This window comes from Molothrus aeneus, chromosome 5, assembly GCF_037042795.1.
Source record: "Molothrus aeneus isolate 106 chromosome 5, BPBGC_Maene_1.0, whole genome shotgun sequence".
Taxonomy (NCBI): Eukaryota; Metazoa; Chordata; class Aves; order Passeriformes; family Icteridae; genus Molothrus; species Molothrus aeneus.
The window spans coordinates 59,271,682-59,287,352 of NC_089650.1; positions in this window are offsets into that span (position 1 = coordinate 59,271,682).

Consider the following 15,671-nt stretch of genomic DNA (forward strand, 5'->3'; position numbering starts at 1 on the left):
AACTTTTTTTTTTTTTTTTTTTAAGCACCCATGCCATGTCTATGAAATTTTCCCCTCCAAGTTTTGTCTTCCTCCTTGACTTTTTCCCCTGCTTTTGCAACGTCTCTGAGCTTAGTTTTGACATGTTTTGGTCCTTTGCAATGCAACTGTTTTCCTCCCAGACCATTTCTTGAAGACACTAAAACTCCCGATTTTCTGGTTTTTTCGGGTTTTTTTCAATTGCATTTCATTTGATCCTATCTCCTTTCCAGAGTGTTTGTAAGCCTTTCTTTTGGCATTCGCGAGATTCCGTTTCCCTTCCGAAAGGAAATTTCATTTCCTTTCGGAAGGGAAACGGAATCTTGCGATTTCAATGGGGACCACGAGAGGAATCTTTGGTGCATGTCCCTGGACTTGATGACATGCCATGCCTTTTGATGCCTTCAACTTTTTAAAACATTTTTTTTCTTTTTTTTCTAGATTTTTTTTAGAGTTCATGCCATGACCCTCATATCTTCCCCTCCAAGTTTAGTCTTGCTCCTGGACTTTTTCCCCTGCTTTTGCAACATTTGTGAGCTTAGTTTTGGCATGTTTTAGATTTTTGCTCTGCTCTGGTAGTATCCCGGTCCATTTTCTCATAGTCACAAAGTTGCCCAAATTTCCCACTTTTTTTTTTTTTCTCCTCCAATTGCAATTCCTTGGATGCTATCTCCTTTCCAGCGTGTTTCTAAGTCCTTCTTCTCTCTTTTGGCCTTCAGCGGGGATCAATTTTGGCAAGCTTTGCTGCATCTGCCTGCACTTGATAGCGTATGGGAAACTTTTTTTTTTTTTTTTTTTTAAGCACCCATGCCATGTCTATTAAATTTTCCCCTCCAAGTTTTGTCTTCCTCCTTGACTTTTTCCCCTGCTTTTGCAACGTCTCTGAGCTTAGTTTTGACATGTTTTGGTCCTTTGCAATGCAACTGTTTTCCTCCCAGACCATTTCTTGAAGACACTAAAACTCCCGATTTTCTGGTTTTTTCGGGTTTTTTTCAATTGCATTTCATTTGATCCTATCTCCTTTCCAGAGTGTTTGTAAGCCTTTCTTTTGGCATTCGCAAGATTCCGTTTCCCTTCCGAAAGGAAATTTCATTTCCTTTCGGGAAGGGAAACGGAATCTTGCGATTTCAATGGGGACCACGAGAGGAATCTTTGGTGCATGTCCCTGGACTTGATGACATGCCATGCCTTTTGATGCCTTGAACTTTTTAAAACATTTTTTTTCTTTTTTTTCTAGTTTTTTTTTAGAGTTCATGCCATGACCCTCATATCTTCCCCTCCAAGTTTAGTCTTGCTCCTGGACTTTTTCCCCTGCTTTTGCAACATTTGTGAGCTTAGTTTTGGCATGTTTTAGATTTTTGCTCTGCTCTGGTAGTATCCCGGTCCATTTTCTCATAGTCACAAAGTTGCCCAAATTTCCCACTTTTTTTTTTTTCTCCTCCAATTGCAATTCCTTGGATGCTATCTCCTTTCCAGCGTGTTTCTAAGTCCTTCTTCTCTCTTTTGGCCTTCAGCGGGGATCAATTTTGGCAAGCTTTGCTGCATCTGCCTGCACTTGATAGCGTATGGGAAACTTTTTTTTTTTTTTTTTTTAAGCACCCATGCCATGTCTATTAAATTTTCCCCTCCAAGTTTTGTCTTCCTCCTTGACTTTTTCCCCTGCTTTTGCAACGTCTCTGAGCTTAGTTTTGACATGTTTTGGTCCTTTGCAATGCAACTGTTTTCCTCCCAGACCATTTCTTGAAGACACTAAAACTCCCGATTTTCTGGTTTTTTCGGGTTTTTTTCAATTGCATTTCATTTGATCCTATCTCCTTTCCAGAGTGTTTGTAAGCCTTTCTTTTGGCATTCGCAAGATTCCGTTTCCCTTCCGAAAGGAAATTTCATTTCCTTTCGGAAGGGAAACGGAATCTTGCGATTTCAATGGGGACCACGAGAGGAATCTTTGGTGCATGTCCCTGGACTTGATGACATGCCATGCCTTTTGATGCCTTGAACTTTTTAAAACATTTTTTTCTTTTTTTTCTAGTTTTTTTTAGAGTTCATGCCATGACCCTCATATCTTCCCCTCCAAGTTTAGTCTTGCTCCTTGACTTTTTCCCCTGCTTTTGCAACATTTGTGAGCTTAGTTTTGGCATGTTTTAGATTTTTGCTCTGCTCTGGTAGTATCCCGGTCCATTTTCTCATAGTCACAAAATTGCCGAAATTTCCCACTTTTTTTTTTTTTCTCCTCCAATTGCAATTCCTTGGATGCTATCTCCTTTCCAGAGTGTTTCTAAGTCCTTCTTCTCTCTTTTGGCCTTCAGCGGGGATCAATTTTGGCAAGCTTTGCTGCATCTGCCTGCACTTGATAGCGTATGGGAAACTTTTTTTTTTTTTTTTTTTAAGCACCCATGCCATGTCTATGAAATTTTCCCCTCCAAGTTTTGTCTTCCTCCTTGACTTTTTCCCCTGCTTTTGCAACGTCTCTGAGCTTAGTTTTGACATGTTTTGGTCCTTTGCAATGCAACTGTTTTCCTCCCAGACCATTTCTTGAAGACACTAAAACTCCCGATTTTCTGGTTTTTTCGGGTTTTTTTCAATTGCATTTCATTTGATCCTATCTCCTTTCCAGAGTGTTTGTAAGCCTTTCTTTTGGCATTCGCGAGATTCCGTTTCCCTTCCGAAAGGAAATTTCATTTCCTTTCGGAAGGGAAACGGAATCTTGCGATTTCAATGGGGACCACGAGAGGAATCTTTGGTGCATGTCCCTGGACTTGATGACATGCCATGCCTTTTGATGCCTTCAACTTTTTAAAACATTTTTTTTCTTTTTTTTCTAGATTTTTTTTAGAGTTCATGCCATGACCCTCATATCTTCCCCTCCAAGTTTAGTCTTGCTCCTGGACTTTTTCCCCTGCTTTTGCAACATTTGTGAGCTTAGTTTTGGCATGTTTTAGATTTTTGCTCTGCTCTGGTAGTATCCCGGTCCATTTTCTCATAGTCACAAAGTTGCCCAAATTTCCCACTTTTTTTTTTTTTCTCCTCCAATTGCAATTCCTTGGATGCTATCTCCTTTCCAGCGTGTTTCTAAGTCCTTCTTCTCTCTTTTGGCCTTCAGCGGGGATCAATTTTGGCAAGCTTTGCTGCATCTGCCTGCACTTGATAGCGTATGGGAAACTTTTTTTTTTTTTTTTTTTTAAGCACCCATGCCATGTCTATTAAATTTTCCCCTCCAAGTTTTGTCTTCCTCCTTGACTTTTTCCCCTGCTTTTGCAACGTCTCTGAGCTTAGTTTTGACATGTTTTGGTCCTTTGCAATGCAACTGTTTTCCTCCCAGACCATTTCTTGAAGACACTAAAACTCCCGATTTTCTGGTTTTTTCGGGTTTTTTTCAATTGCATTTCATTTGATCCTATCTCCTTTCCAGAGTGTTTGTAAGCCTTTCTTTTGGCATTCGCAAGATTCCGTTTCCCTTCCGAAAGGAAATTTCATTTCCTTTCGGGAAGGGAAACGGAATCTTGCGATTTCAATGGGGACCACGAGAGGAATCTTTGGTGCATGTCCCTGGACTTGATGACATGCCATGCCTTTTGATGCCTTGAACTTTTTAAAACATTTTTTTTCTTTTTTTTCTAGTTTTTTTTTAGAGTTCATGCCATGAACCTCATATCTTCCCCTCCAAGTTTAGTCTTGCTCCTGGACTTTTTCCCCTGCTTTTGCAACATTTGTGAGCTTAGTTTTGGCATGTTTTAGATTTTTGCTCTGCTCTGGTAGTATCCCGGTCCATTTTCTCATAGTCACAAAGTTGCCCAAATTTCCCACTTTTTTTTTTTTCTCCTCCAATTGCAATTCCTTGGATGCTATCTCCTTTCCAGCGTGTTTCTAAGTCCTTCTTCTCTCTTTTGGCCTTCAGCGGGGATCAATTTTGGCAAGCTTTGCTGCATCTGCCTGCACTTGATAGCGTATGGGAAACTTTTTTTTTTTTTTTTTTTTAAGCACCCATGCCATGTCTATTAAATTTTCCCCTCCAAGTTTTGTCTTCCTCCTTGACTTTTTCCCCTGCTTTTGCAACGTCTCTGAGCTTAGTTTTGACATGTTTTGGTCCTTTGCAATGCAACTGTTTTCCTCCCAGACCATTTCTTGAAGACACTAAAACTCCCGATTTTCTGGTTTTTTCGGGTTTTTTTCAATTGCATTTCATTTGATCCTATCTCCTTTCCAGAGTGTTTGTAAGCCTTTCTTTTGGCATTCGCAAGATTCCGTTTCCCTTCCGAAAGGAAATTTCATTTCCTTTCGGGAAGGGAAACGGAATCTTGCGATTTCAATGGGGACCACGAGAGGAATCTTTGGTGCATGTCCCTGGACTTGATGACATGCCATGCCTTTTGATGCCTTGAACTTTTTAAAACATTTTTTTTCTTTTTTTTCTAGTTTTTTTTTAGAGTTCATGCCATGACCCTCATATCTTCCCCTCCAAGTTTAGTCTTGCTCCTTGACTTTTTCCCCTGCTTTTGCAACATTTGTGAGCTTAGTTTTGGCATGTTTTAGATTTTTGCTCTGCTCTGGTAGTATCCCGGTCCATTTTCTCATAGTCACAAAGTTGCCCAAATTTCCCACTTTTTTTTTTTTCTCCTCCAATTGCAATTCCTTGGATGCTATCTCCTTTCCAGCGTGTTTCTAAGTCCTTCTTCTCTCTTTTGGCCTTCAGCGGGGATCAATTTTGGCAAGCTTTGCTGCATCTGCCTGCACTTGATAGCGTATGGGAAACTTTTTTTTTTTTTTTTTTTAAGCACCCATGCCATGTCTATTAAATTTTCCCCTCCAAGTTTTGTCTTCCTCCTTGACTTTTTCCCCTGCTTTTGCAACGTCTCTGAGCTTAGTTTTGACATGTTTTGGTCCTTTGCAATGCAACTGTTTTCCTCCCAGACCATTTCTTGAAGACACTAAAACTCCCGATTTTCTGGTTTTTTCGGGTTTTTTTCAATTGCATTTCATTTGATCCTATCTCCTTTCCAGAGTGTTTGTAAGCCTTTCTTTTGGCATTCGCAAGATTCCGTTTCCCTTCCGAAAGGAAATTTCATTTCCTTTCGGAAGGGAAACGGAATCTTGCGATTTCAATGGGGACCACGAGAGGAATCTTTGGTGCATTTCCCTGGACTTGATGACATGCCATGCCTTTTGATGCCGTCAACTTTTTAAAACATTTTTTTTCTTTTTTTTCTAGTTTTTTTTTAGAGTTCATGCCATGACCCTCATATCTTCCCCTCCAAGTTTAGTCTTGCTCCTTGACTTTTTCCCCTGCTTTTGCAACATTTGTGAGCTTAGTTTTGGCATGTTTTAGATTTTTGCTCTGCTCTGGTAGTATCCCGGTCCATTTTCTCATAGTCACAAAGTTGCCGAAATTTCCCACTTTTTTTTTTTTTCTCCTCCAATTGCAATTCCTTGGATGCTATCTCCTTTCCAGCGTGTTTCTAAGTCCTTCTTCTCTCTTTTGGCCTTCAGCGGGGATCAATTTTGGCAAGCTTTGCTGCATCTGCCTGCACTTGATAGCGTATGGGAAACTTTTTTTTTTTTTTTTTTTAAGCACCCATGCCATGTCTATGAAATTTTCCCCTCCAAGTTTTGTCTTCCTCCTTGACTTTTTCCCCTGCTTTTGCAACGTCTCTGAGCTTAGTTTTGACATGTTTTGGTCCTTTGCAATGCAACTGTTTTCCTCCCAGACCATTTCTTGAAGACACTAAAACTCCCGATTTTCTGGTTTTTTCGGGTTTTTTTCAATTGCATTTCATTTGATCCTATCTCCTTTCCAGAGTGTTTGTAAGCCTTTCTTTTGGCATTCGCAAGATTCCGTTTCCCTTCCGAAAGGAAATTTCATTTCCTTTCGGGAAGGGAAACGGAATCTTGCGATTTCAATGGGGACCACGAGAGGAATCTTTGGTGCATGTCCCTGGACTTGATGACATGCCATGCCTTTTGATGCCTTGAACTTTTTAAAACATTTTTTTTCTTTTTTTTCTAGTTTTTTTTTAGAGTTCATGCCATGACCCTCATATCTTCCCCTCCAAGTTTAGTCTTGCTCCTTGACTTTTTCCCCTGCTTTTGCAACATTTGTGAGCTTAGTTTTGGCATGTTTTAGATTTTTGCTCTGCTCTGGTAGTATCCCGGTCCATTTTCTCATAGTCACAAAGTTGCCGAAATTTCCCACTTTTTTTTTTTTTCTCCTCCAATTGCAATTCCTTGGATGCTATCTCCTTTCCAGCGTGTTTCTAAGTCCTTCTTCTCTCTTTTGGCCTTCAGCGGGGATCAATTTTGGCAAGCTTTGCTGCATCTGCCTGCACTTGATAGCGTATGGGAAACTTTTTTTTTTTTTTTTTTAAGCACCCATGCCATGTCTATTAAATTTTCCCCTCCAAGTTTTGTCTTCCTCCTTGACTTTTTCCCCTGCTTTTGCAACGTCTCTGAGCTTAGTTTTGACATGTTTTGGTCCTTTGCAATGCAACTGTTTTCCTCCCAGACCATTTCTTGAAGACACTAAAACTCCCGATTTTCTGTTTTTTTCGGGTTTTTTTCAATTGCATTTCATTTGATCCTATCTCCTTTCCAGAGTGTTTGTAAGCCTTTCTTTTGGCATTCGCAAGATTCCGTTTCCCTTCCGAAAGGAAATTTCATTTCCTTTCGGAAGGGAAACGGAATCTTGCGATTTCAATGGGGACCACGAGAGGAATCTTTGGTGCATGTCCCTGGACTTGATGACATGCCATGCCTTTTGATGCCTTGAACTTTTTAAAACATTTTTTTTCTTTTTTTTCTAGTTTTTTTTAGAGTTCATGCCATGACCCTCATATCTTCCCCTCCAAGTTTAGCCTTGCTCCTTGACTTTTTCCCCTGCTTTTGCAACATTTGTGAGCTTAGTTTTGGCATGTTTTAGATTTTTGCTCTGCTCTGGTAGTATCCCGGTCCATTTTCTCATAGTCACAAAGTTGCCGAAATTTCCCACTTTTTTTTTTTTTTCTCCTCCAATTGCAATTCCTTGGATGCTATCTCCTTTCCAGAGTGTTTCTAAGTCCTTCTTCTCTCTTTTGGCCTTCAGCGGGGATCAATTTTGGCAAGCTTTGCTGCATCTGCCTGCACTTGATAGCGTATGGGAAACTTTTTTTTTTTTTTTTTTTAAGCACCCATGCCATGTCTATTAAATTTTCCCCTCCAAGTTTTGTCTTCCTCCTTGACTTTTTCCCCTGCTTTTGCAACGTCTCTGAGCTTAGTTTTGACATGTTTTGGTCCTTTGCAATGCAACTGTTTTCCTCCCAGACCATTTCTTGAAGACACTAAAACTCCCGATTTTCTGGTTTTTTCGGGTTTTTTTCAATTGCATTTCATTTGATCCTATCTCCTTTCCAGAGTGTTTGTAAGCCTTTCTTTTGGCATTCGCAAGATTCCGTTTCCCTTCCGAAAGGAAATTTCATTTCCTTTCGGAAGGGAAACGGAATCTTGCGATTTCAATGGGGACCACGAGAGGAATCTTTGGTGCATGTCCCTGGACTTGATGACATGCCATGCCTTTTGATGCCTTGAACTTTTTAAAACATTTTTTTCTTTTTTTTCTAGTTTTTTTTAGAGTTCATGCCATGACCCTCATATCTTCCCCTCCAAGTTTAGTCTTGCTCCTTGACTTTTTCCCCTGCTTTTGCAACATTTGTGAGCTTAGTTTTGGCATGTTTTAGATTTTTGCTCTGCTCTGGTAGTATCCCGGTCCATTTTCTCATAGTCACAAAATTGCCGAAATTTCCCACTTTTTTTTTTTTTCTCCTCCAATTGCAATTCCTTGGATGCTATCTCCTTTCCAGAGTGTTTCTAAGTCCTTCTTCTCTCTTTTGGCCTTCAGCGGGGATCAATTTTGGCAAGCTTTGCTGCATCTGCCTGCACTTGATAGCGTATGGGAAACTTTTTTTTTTTTTTTTTTTAAGCACCCATGCCATGTCTATTAAATTTTCCCCTCCAAGTTTTGTCTTCCTCCTTGACTTTTTCCCCTGCTTTTGCAACGTCTCTGAGCTTAGTTTTGACATGTTTTGGTCCTTTGCAATGCAACTGTTTTCCTCCCAGACCATTTCTTGAAGACACTAAAACTCCCGATTTTCTGGTTTTTTCGGGTTTTTTTCAATTGCATTTCATTTGATCCTATCTCCTTTCCAGAGTGTTTGTAAGCCTTTCTTTTGGCATTCGCGAGATTCCGTTTCCCTTCCGAAAGGAAATTTCATTTCCTTTCGGAAGGGAAACGGAATCTTGCGATTTCAATGGGGACCACGAGAGGAATCTTTGGTGCATGTCCCTGGACTTGATGACATGCCATGCCTTTTGATGCCTTCAACTTTTTAAAACATTTTTTTTCTTTTTTTTCTAGATTTTTTTTAGAGTTCATGCCATGACCCTCATATCTTCCCCTCCAAGTTTAGTCTTGCTCCTGGACTTTTTCCCCTGCTTTTGCAACATTTGTGAGCTTAGTTTTGGCATGTTTTAGATTTTTGCTCTGCTCTGGTAGTATCCCGGTCCATTTTCTCATAGTCACAAAGTTGCCCAAATTTCCCACTTTTTTTTTTTTTCTCCTCCAATTGCAATTCCTTGGATGCTATCTCCTTTCCAGCGTGTTTCTAAGTCCTTCTTCTCTCTTTTGGCCTTCAGCGGGGATCAATTTTGGCAAGCTTTGCTGCATCTGCCTGCACTTGATAGCGTATGGGAAACTTTTTTTTTTTTTTTTTTTTAAGCACCCATGCCATGTCTATTAAATTTTCCCCTCCAAGTTTTGTCTTCCTCCTTGACTTTTTCCCCTGCTTTTGCAACGTCTCTGAGCTTAGTTTTGACATGTTTTGGTCCTTTGCAATGCAACTGTTTTCCTCCCAGACCATTTCTTGAAGACACTAAAACTCCCGATTTTCTGGTTTTTTCGGGTTTTTTTCAATTGCATTTCATTTGATCCTATCTCCTTTCCAGAGTGTTTGTAAGCCTTTCTTTTGGCATTCGCAAGATTCCGTTTCCCTTCCCGAAAGGAAATTTCATTTCCTTTCGGGAAGGGAAACGGAATCTTGCGATTTCAATGGGGACCACGAGAGGAATCTTTGGTGCATGTCCCTGGACTTGATGACATGCCATGCCTTTTGATGCCTTGAACTTTTTAAAACATTTTTTTTCTTTTTTTTCTAGTTTTTTTTTAGAGTTCATGCCATGACCCTCATATCTTCCCCTCCAAGTTTAGTCTTGCTCCTGGACTTTTTCCCCTGCTTTTGCAACATTTGTGAGCTTAGTTTTGGCATGTTTTAGATTTTTGCTCTGCTCTGGTAGTATCCCGGTCCATTTTCTCATAGTCACAAAGTTGCCCAAATTTCCCACTTTTTTTTTTTTCTCCTCCAATTGCAATTCCTTGGATGCTATCTCCTTTCCAGCGTGTTTCTAAGTCCTTCTTCTCTCTTTTGGCCTTCAGCGGGGATCAATTTTGGCAAGCTTTGCTGCATCTGCCTGCACTTGATAGCGTATGGGAAACTTTTTTTTTTTTTTTTTTTAAGCACCCATGCCATGTCTATGAAATTTTCCCCTCCAAGTTTTGTCTTCCTCCTTGACTTTTTCCCCTGCTTTTGCAACGTCTCTGAGCTTAGTTTTGACATGTTTTGGTCCTTTGCAATGCAACTGTTTTCCTCCCAGACCATTTCTTGAAGACACTAAAACTCCCGATTTTCTGGTTTTTTCGGGTTTTTTTCAATTGCATTTCATTTGATCCTATCTCCTTTCCAGAGTGTTTGTAAGCCTTTCTTTTGGCATTCGCAAGATTCCGTTTCCCTTCCGAAAGGAAATTTCATTTCCTTTCGGGAAGGGAAACGGAATCTTGCGATTTCAATGGGGACCACGAGAGGAATCTTTGGTGCATGTCCCTGGACTTGATGACATGCCATGCCTTTTGATGCCTTGAACTTTTTAAAACATTTTTTTTCTTTTTTTTCTAGTTTTTTTTTAGAGTTCATGCCATGACCCTCATATCTTCCCCTCCAAGTTTAGTCTTGCTCCTTGACTTTTTCCCCTGCTTTTGCAACATTTGTGAGCTTAGTTTTGGCATGTTTTAGATTTTTGCTCTGCTCTGGTAGTATCCCGGTCCATTTTCTCATAGTCACAAAGTTGCCCAAATTTCCCACTTTTTTTTTTTTTCTCCTCCAATTGCAATTCCTTGGATGCTATCTCCTTTCCAGCGTGTTTCTAAGTCCTTCTTCTCTCTTTTGGCCTTCAGCGGGGATCAATTTTGGCAAGCTTTGCTGCATCTGCCTGCACTTGATAGCGTATGGGAAACTTTTTTTTTTTTTTTTTTAAGCACCCATGCCATGTCTATTAAATTTTCCCCTCCAAGTTTTGTCTTCCTCCTTGACTTTTTCCCCTGCTTTTGCAACGTCTCTGAGCTTAGTTTTGACATGTTTTGGTCCTTTGCAATGCAACTGTTTTCCTCCCAGACCATTTCTTGAAGACACTAAAACTCCCGATTTTCTGGTTTTTTCGGGTTTTTTTCAATTGCATTTCATTTGATCCTATCTCCTTTCCAGAGTGTTTGTAAGCCTTTCTTTTGGCATTCGCAAGATTCCGTTTCCCTTCCGAAAGGAAATTTCATTTCCTTTCGGAAGGGAAACGGAATCTTGCGATTTCAATGGGGACCACGAGAGGAATCTTTGGTGCATGTCCCTGGACTTGATGACATGCCATGCCTTTTGATGCCTTGAACTTTTTAAAACATTTTTTTTCTTTTTTTTTCTAGTTTTTTTTAGAGTTCATGCCTTGACCCTCATATCTTCCCCTCCAAGTTTAGTCTTGCTCCTTGACTTTTTCCCCTGCTTTTGCAACATTTGTGAGCTTAGTTTTGGCATGTTTTAGATTTTTGCTCTGCTCTGGTAGTATCCCGGTCCATTTTCTCATAGTCACAAAATTGCCGAAATTTCCCACTTTTTTTTTTTTTCTCCTCCAATTGCAATTCCTTGGATGCTATCTCCTTTCCAGAGTGTTTCTAAGTCCTTCTTCTCTCTTTTGGCCTTCAGCGGGGATCAATTTTGGCAAGCTTTGCTGCATCTGCCTGCACTTGATAGCGTATGGGAAACTTTTTTTTTTTTTTTTTTTAAGCACCCATGCCATGTCTATGAAATTTTCCCCTCCAAGTTTTGTCTTCCTCCTTGACTTTTTCCCCTGCTTTTGCAACGTCTCTGAGCTTAGTTTTGACATGTTTTGGTCCTTTGCAATGCAACTGTTTTCCTCCCAGACCATTTCTTGAAGACACTAAAACTCCCGATTTTCTGTTTTTTTCGGGTTTTTTTCAATTGCATTTCATTTGATCCTATCTCCTTTCCAGAGTGTTTGTAAGCCTTTCTTTTGGCATTCGCAAGATTCCGTTTCCCTTCCGAAAGGAAATTTCATTTCCTTTCGGAAGGGAAACGGAATCTTGCGATTTCAATGGGGACCACGAGAGGAATCTTTGGTGCATGTCCCTGGACTTGATGACATGCCATGCCTTTTGATGCCTTGAACTTTTTAAAACATTTTTTTTCTTTTTTTTCTAGTTTTTTTTTAGAGTTCATGCCATGACCCTCATATCTTCCCCTCCAAGTTTAGTCTTGCTCCTGGACTTTTTCCCCTGCTTTTGCAACATTTGTGAGCTTAGTTTTGGCATGGTTTAGATTTTTGCTCTGCTCTGGTAGTATCCCGGTCCATTTTCTCATAGTCACAAAGTTGCCGAAATTTCCCACTTTTTTTTTTTTTCTCCTCCAATTGCAATTCCTTGGATGCTATCTCCTTTCCAGAGTGTTTCTAAGTCCTTCTTCTCTCTTTTGGCCTTCAGCGGGGATCAATTTTGGCAAGCTTTGCTGCATCTGCCTGCACTTGATAGCGTATGGGAAACTTTTTTTTTTTTTTTTTTTAAGCACCCATGCCATGTCTATTAAATTTTCCCCTCCAAGTTTTGTCTTCCTCCTTGACTTTTTCCCCTGCTTTTGCAACGTCTCTGAGCTTAGTTTTGACATGTTTTGGTCCTTTGCAATGCAACTGTTTTCCTCCCAGACCATTTCTTGAAGACACTAAAACTCCCGATTTTCTGGTTTTTTCGGGTTTTTTTCAATTGCATTTCATTTGATCCTATCTCCTTTCCAGAGTGTTTGTAAGCCTTTCTTTTGGCATTCGCAAGATTCCGTTTCCCTTCCGAAAGGAAATTTCATTTCCTTTCGGGAAGGGAAACGGAATCTTGCGATTTCAATGGGGACCACGAGAGGAATCTTTGGTGCATGTCCCTGGACTTGATGACATGCCATGCCTTTTGATGCCTTGAACTTTTTAAAACATTTTTTTTCTTTTTTTTCTAGTTTTTTTTTAGAGTTCATGCCATGACCCTCATATCTTCCCCTCCAAGTTTAGTCTTGCTCCTGGACTTTTTCCCCTGCTTTTGCAACATTTGTGAGCTTAGTTTTGGCATGTTTTAGATTTTTGCTCTGCTCTGGTAGTATCCCGGTCCATTTTCCCATAGTCACAAAGTTGCCGAAATTTCCCACTTTTTTTTTTTTTCTCCTCCAATTGCAATTCCTTGGATGCTATCTCCTTTCCAGAGTGTTTCTAAGTCCTTCTTCTCTCTTTTGGCCTTCAGCGGGGATCAATTTTGGCAAGCTTTGCTGCATCTGCCTGCACTTGATAGCGTATGGGAAACTTTTTTTTTTTTTTTTTTTTAAGCACCCATGCCATGTCTATGAAATTTTCCCCTCCAAGTTTTGTCTTCCTCCTTGACTTTTTCCCCTGCTTTTGCAATGTCTCTGAGCTTAGTTTTGACATGTTCTGGTCCTTTGCAATGCAACTGTTTTCCTCCCAGACCATTTCTTGAAGACACTAAAACTCCCGATTTTCTGGTTTTTTCGGGTTTTTTTCAATTGCATTTCATTTGATCCTATCTCCTTTCCAGAGTGTTTGTAAGCCTTTCTTTTGGCATTCGCGAGATTCCGTTTCCCTTCCGAAAGGAAATTTCATTTCCTTTCGGAAGGGAAACGGAATCTTGCGATTTCAATGGGGACCACGAGAGGAATCTTTGGTGCATGTCCCTGGACTTGATGACATGCCATGCCTTTTGATGCCTTCAACTTTTTAAAACATTTTTTTTCTTTTTTTTCTAGTTTTTTTTTATAGTTCATGCCATGACCCTCATATCTTCCCCTCCAAGTTTAGTCTTGCTCCTGGACTTTTTCCCCTGCTTTTGCAACATTTGTGAGCTTAGTTTTGGCATGTTTTAGATTTTTGCTCTGCTCTGGTAGTATCCCGGTCCATTTTCTCATAGTCACAAAGTTGCCGAAATTTCCCACTTTTTTTTTTTTTCTCCTCCAATTGCAATTCCTTGGATGCTATCTCCTTTCCAGCGTGTTTCTAAGTCCTTCTTCTCTCTTTTGGCCTTCAGCGGGGATCAATTTTGGCAAGCTTTGCTGCATCTGCCTGCACTTGATAGCGTATGGGAAACTTTTTTTTTTTTTTTTTTAAGCACCCATGCCATGTCTATTAAATTTTCCCCTCCAAGTTTTGTCTTCCTCCTTGACTTTTTCCCCTGCTTTTGCAACGTCTCTGAGCTTAGTTTTGACATGTTTTGGTCCTTTGCAATGCAACTGTTTTCCTCCCAGACCATTTCTTGAAGACACTAAAACTCCCGATTTTCTGGTTTTTTCGGGTTTTTTTCAATTGCATTTCATTTGATCCTATCTCCTTTCCAGAGTGTTTGTAAGCCTTTCTTTTGGCATTCGCAAGATTCCGTTTCCCTTCCGAAAGGAAATTTCATTTCCTTTCGGAAGGGAAACGGAATCTTGCGATTTCAATGGGGACCACGAGAGGAATCTTTGGTGCATGTCCCTGGACTTGATGACATGCCATGCCTTTTGATGCCTTGAACTTTTTAAAACATTTTTTTTCTTTTTTTTCTAGTATTTTTTAGAGTTCATGCCATGACCCTCATATCTTCCCCTCCAAGTTTAGTCTTGCTCCTTGACTTTTTCCCCTGCTTTTGCAACATTTGTGAGCTTAGTTTTGGCATGTTTTAGATTTTTGCTCTGCTCTGGTAGTATCCCGGTCCATTTTCTCATAGTCACAAAATTGCCGAAATTTCCCACTTTTTTTTTTTTTCTCCTCCAATTGCAATTCCTTGGATGCTATCTCCTTTCCAGAGTGTTTCTAAGTCCTTCTTCTCTCTTTTGGCCTTCAGCGGGGATCAATTTTGGCAAGCTTTGCTGCATCTGCCTGCACTTGATAGCGTATGGGAAACTTTTTTTTTTTTTTTTTTTAAGCACCCATGCCATGTCTATGAAATTTTCCCCTCCAAGTTTTGTCTTCCTCCTTGACTTTTTCCCCTGCTTTTGCAACGTCTCTGAGCTTAGTTTTGACATGTTTTGGTCCTTTGCAATGCAACTGTTTTCCTCCCAGACCATTTCTTGAAGACACTAAAACTCCCGATTTTCTGGTTTTTTCGGGTTTTTTTCAATTGCATTTCATTTGATCCTATCTCCTTTCCAGAGTGTTTGTAAGCCTTTCTTTTGGCATTCGCAAGATTCCGTTTCCCTTCCGAAAGGAAATTTCATTTCCTTTCGGAAGGGAAACGGAATCTTGCGATTTCAATGGGGACCACGAGAGGAATCTTTGGTGCATTTCCCTGGACTTGATGACATGCCATGCCTTTTGATGCCGTCAACTTTTTAAAACATTTTTTTTCTTTTTTTTCTAGTTTTTTTTTAGAGTTCATGCCATGACCCTCATATCTTCCCCTCCAAGTTTAGTCTTGCTCCTTGACTTTTTCCCCTGCTTTTGCAACATTTGTGAGCTTAGTTTTGGCATGTTTTAGATTTTTGCTCTGCTCTGGTAGTATCCCGGTCCATTTTCTCATAGTCACAAAGTTGCCGAAATTTCCCACTTTTTTTTTTTTTCTCCTCCAATTGCAATTCCTTGGATGCTATCTCCTTTCCAGCGTGTTTCTAAGTCCTTCTTCTCTCTTTTGGCCTTCAGCGGGGATCAATTTTGGCAAGCTTTGCTGCATCTGCCTGCACTTGATAGCGTATGGGAAACTTTTTTTTTTTTTTTTTTAAGCACCCATGCCATGTCTATTAAATTTTCCCCTCCAAGTTTTGTCTTCCTCCTTGACTTTTTCCCCTGCTTTTGCAACGTCTCTGAGCTTAGTTTTGACATGTTTTGGTCCTTTGCAATGCAACTGTTTTCCTCCCAGACCATTTCTTGAAGACACTAAAACTCCCGATTTTCTGGTTTTTTCGGGTTTTTTTCAATTGCATTTCATTTGATCCTATCTCCTTTCCAGAGTGTTTGTAAGCCTTTCTTTTGGCATTCGCAAGATTCCGTTTCCCTTCCGAAAGGAAATTTCATTTCCTTTCGGAAGGGAAACGGAATCTTGCGATTTCAATGGGGACCACGAGAGGAATCTTTGGTGCATGTCCCTGGACTTGATGACATGCCATGCCTTTTGATGCCTTGAACTTTTTAAAACATTTTTTTTCTTTTTTTTCTAGTTTTTTTTTAGAGTTCATGCCATGACCCTCATATCTTCCCCTCCAAGTTTAGTCTTGCTCCTGGACTTTTTCCCCTGCTTTTGCAACATTTGTGAGCTTAGTTTTGGCATGGTTTAGATTTTTGCT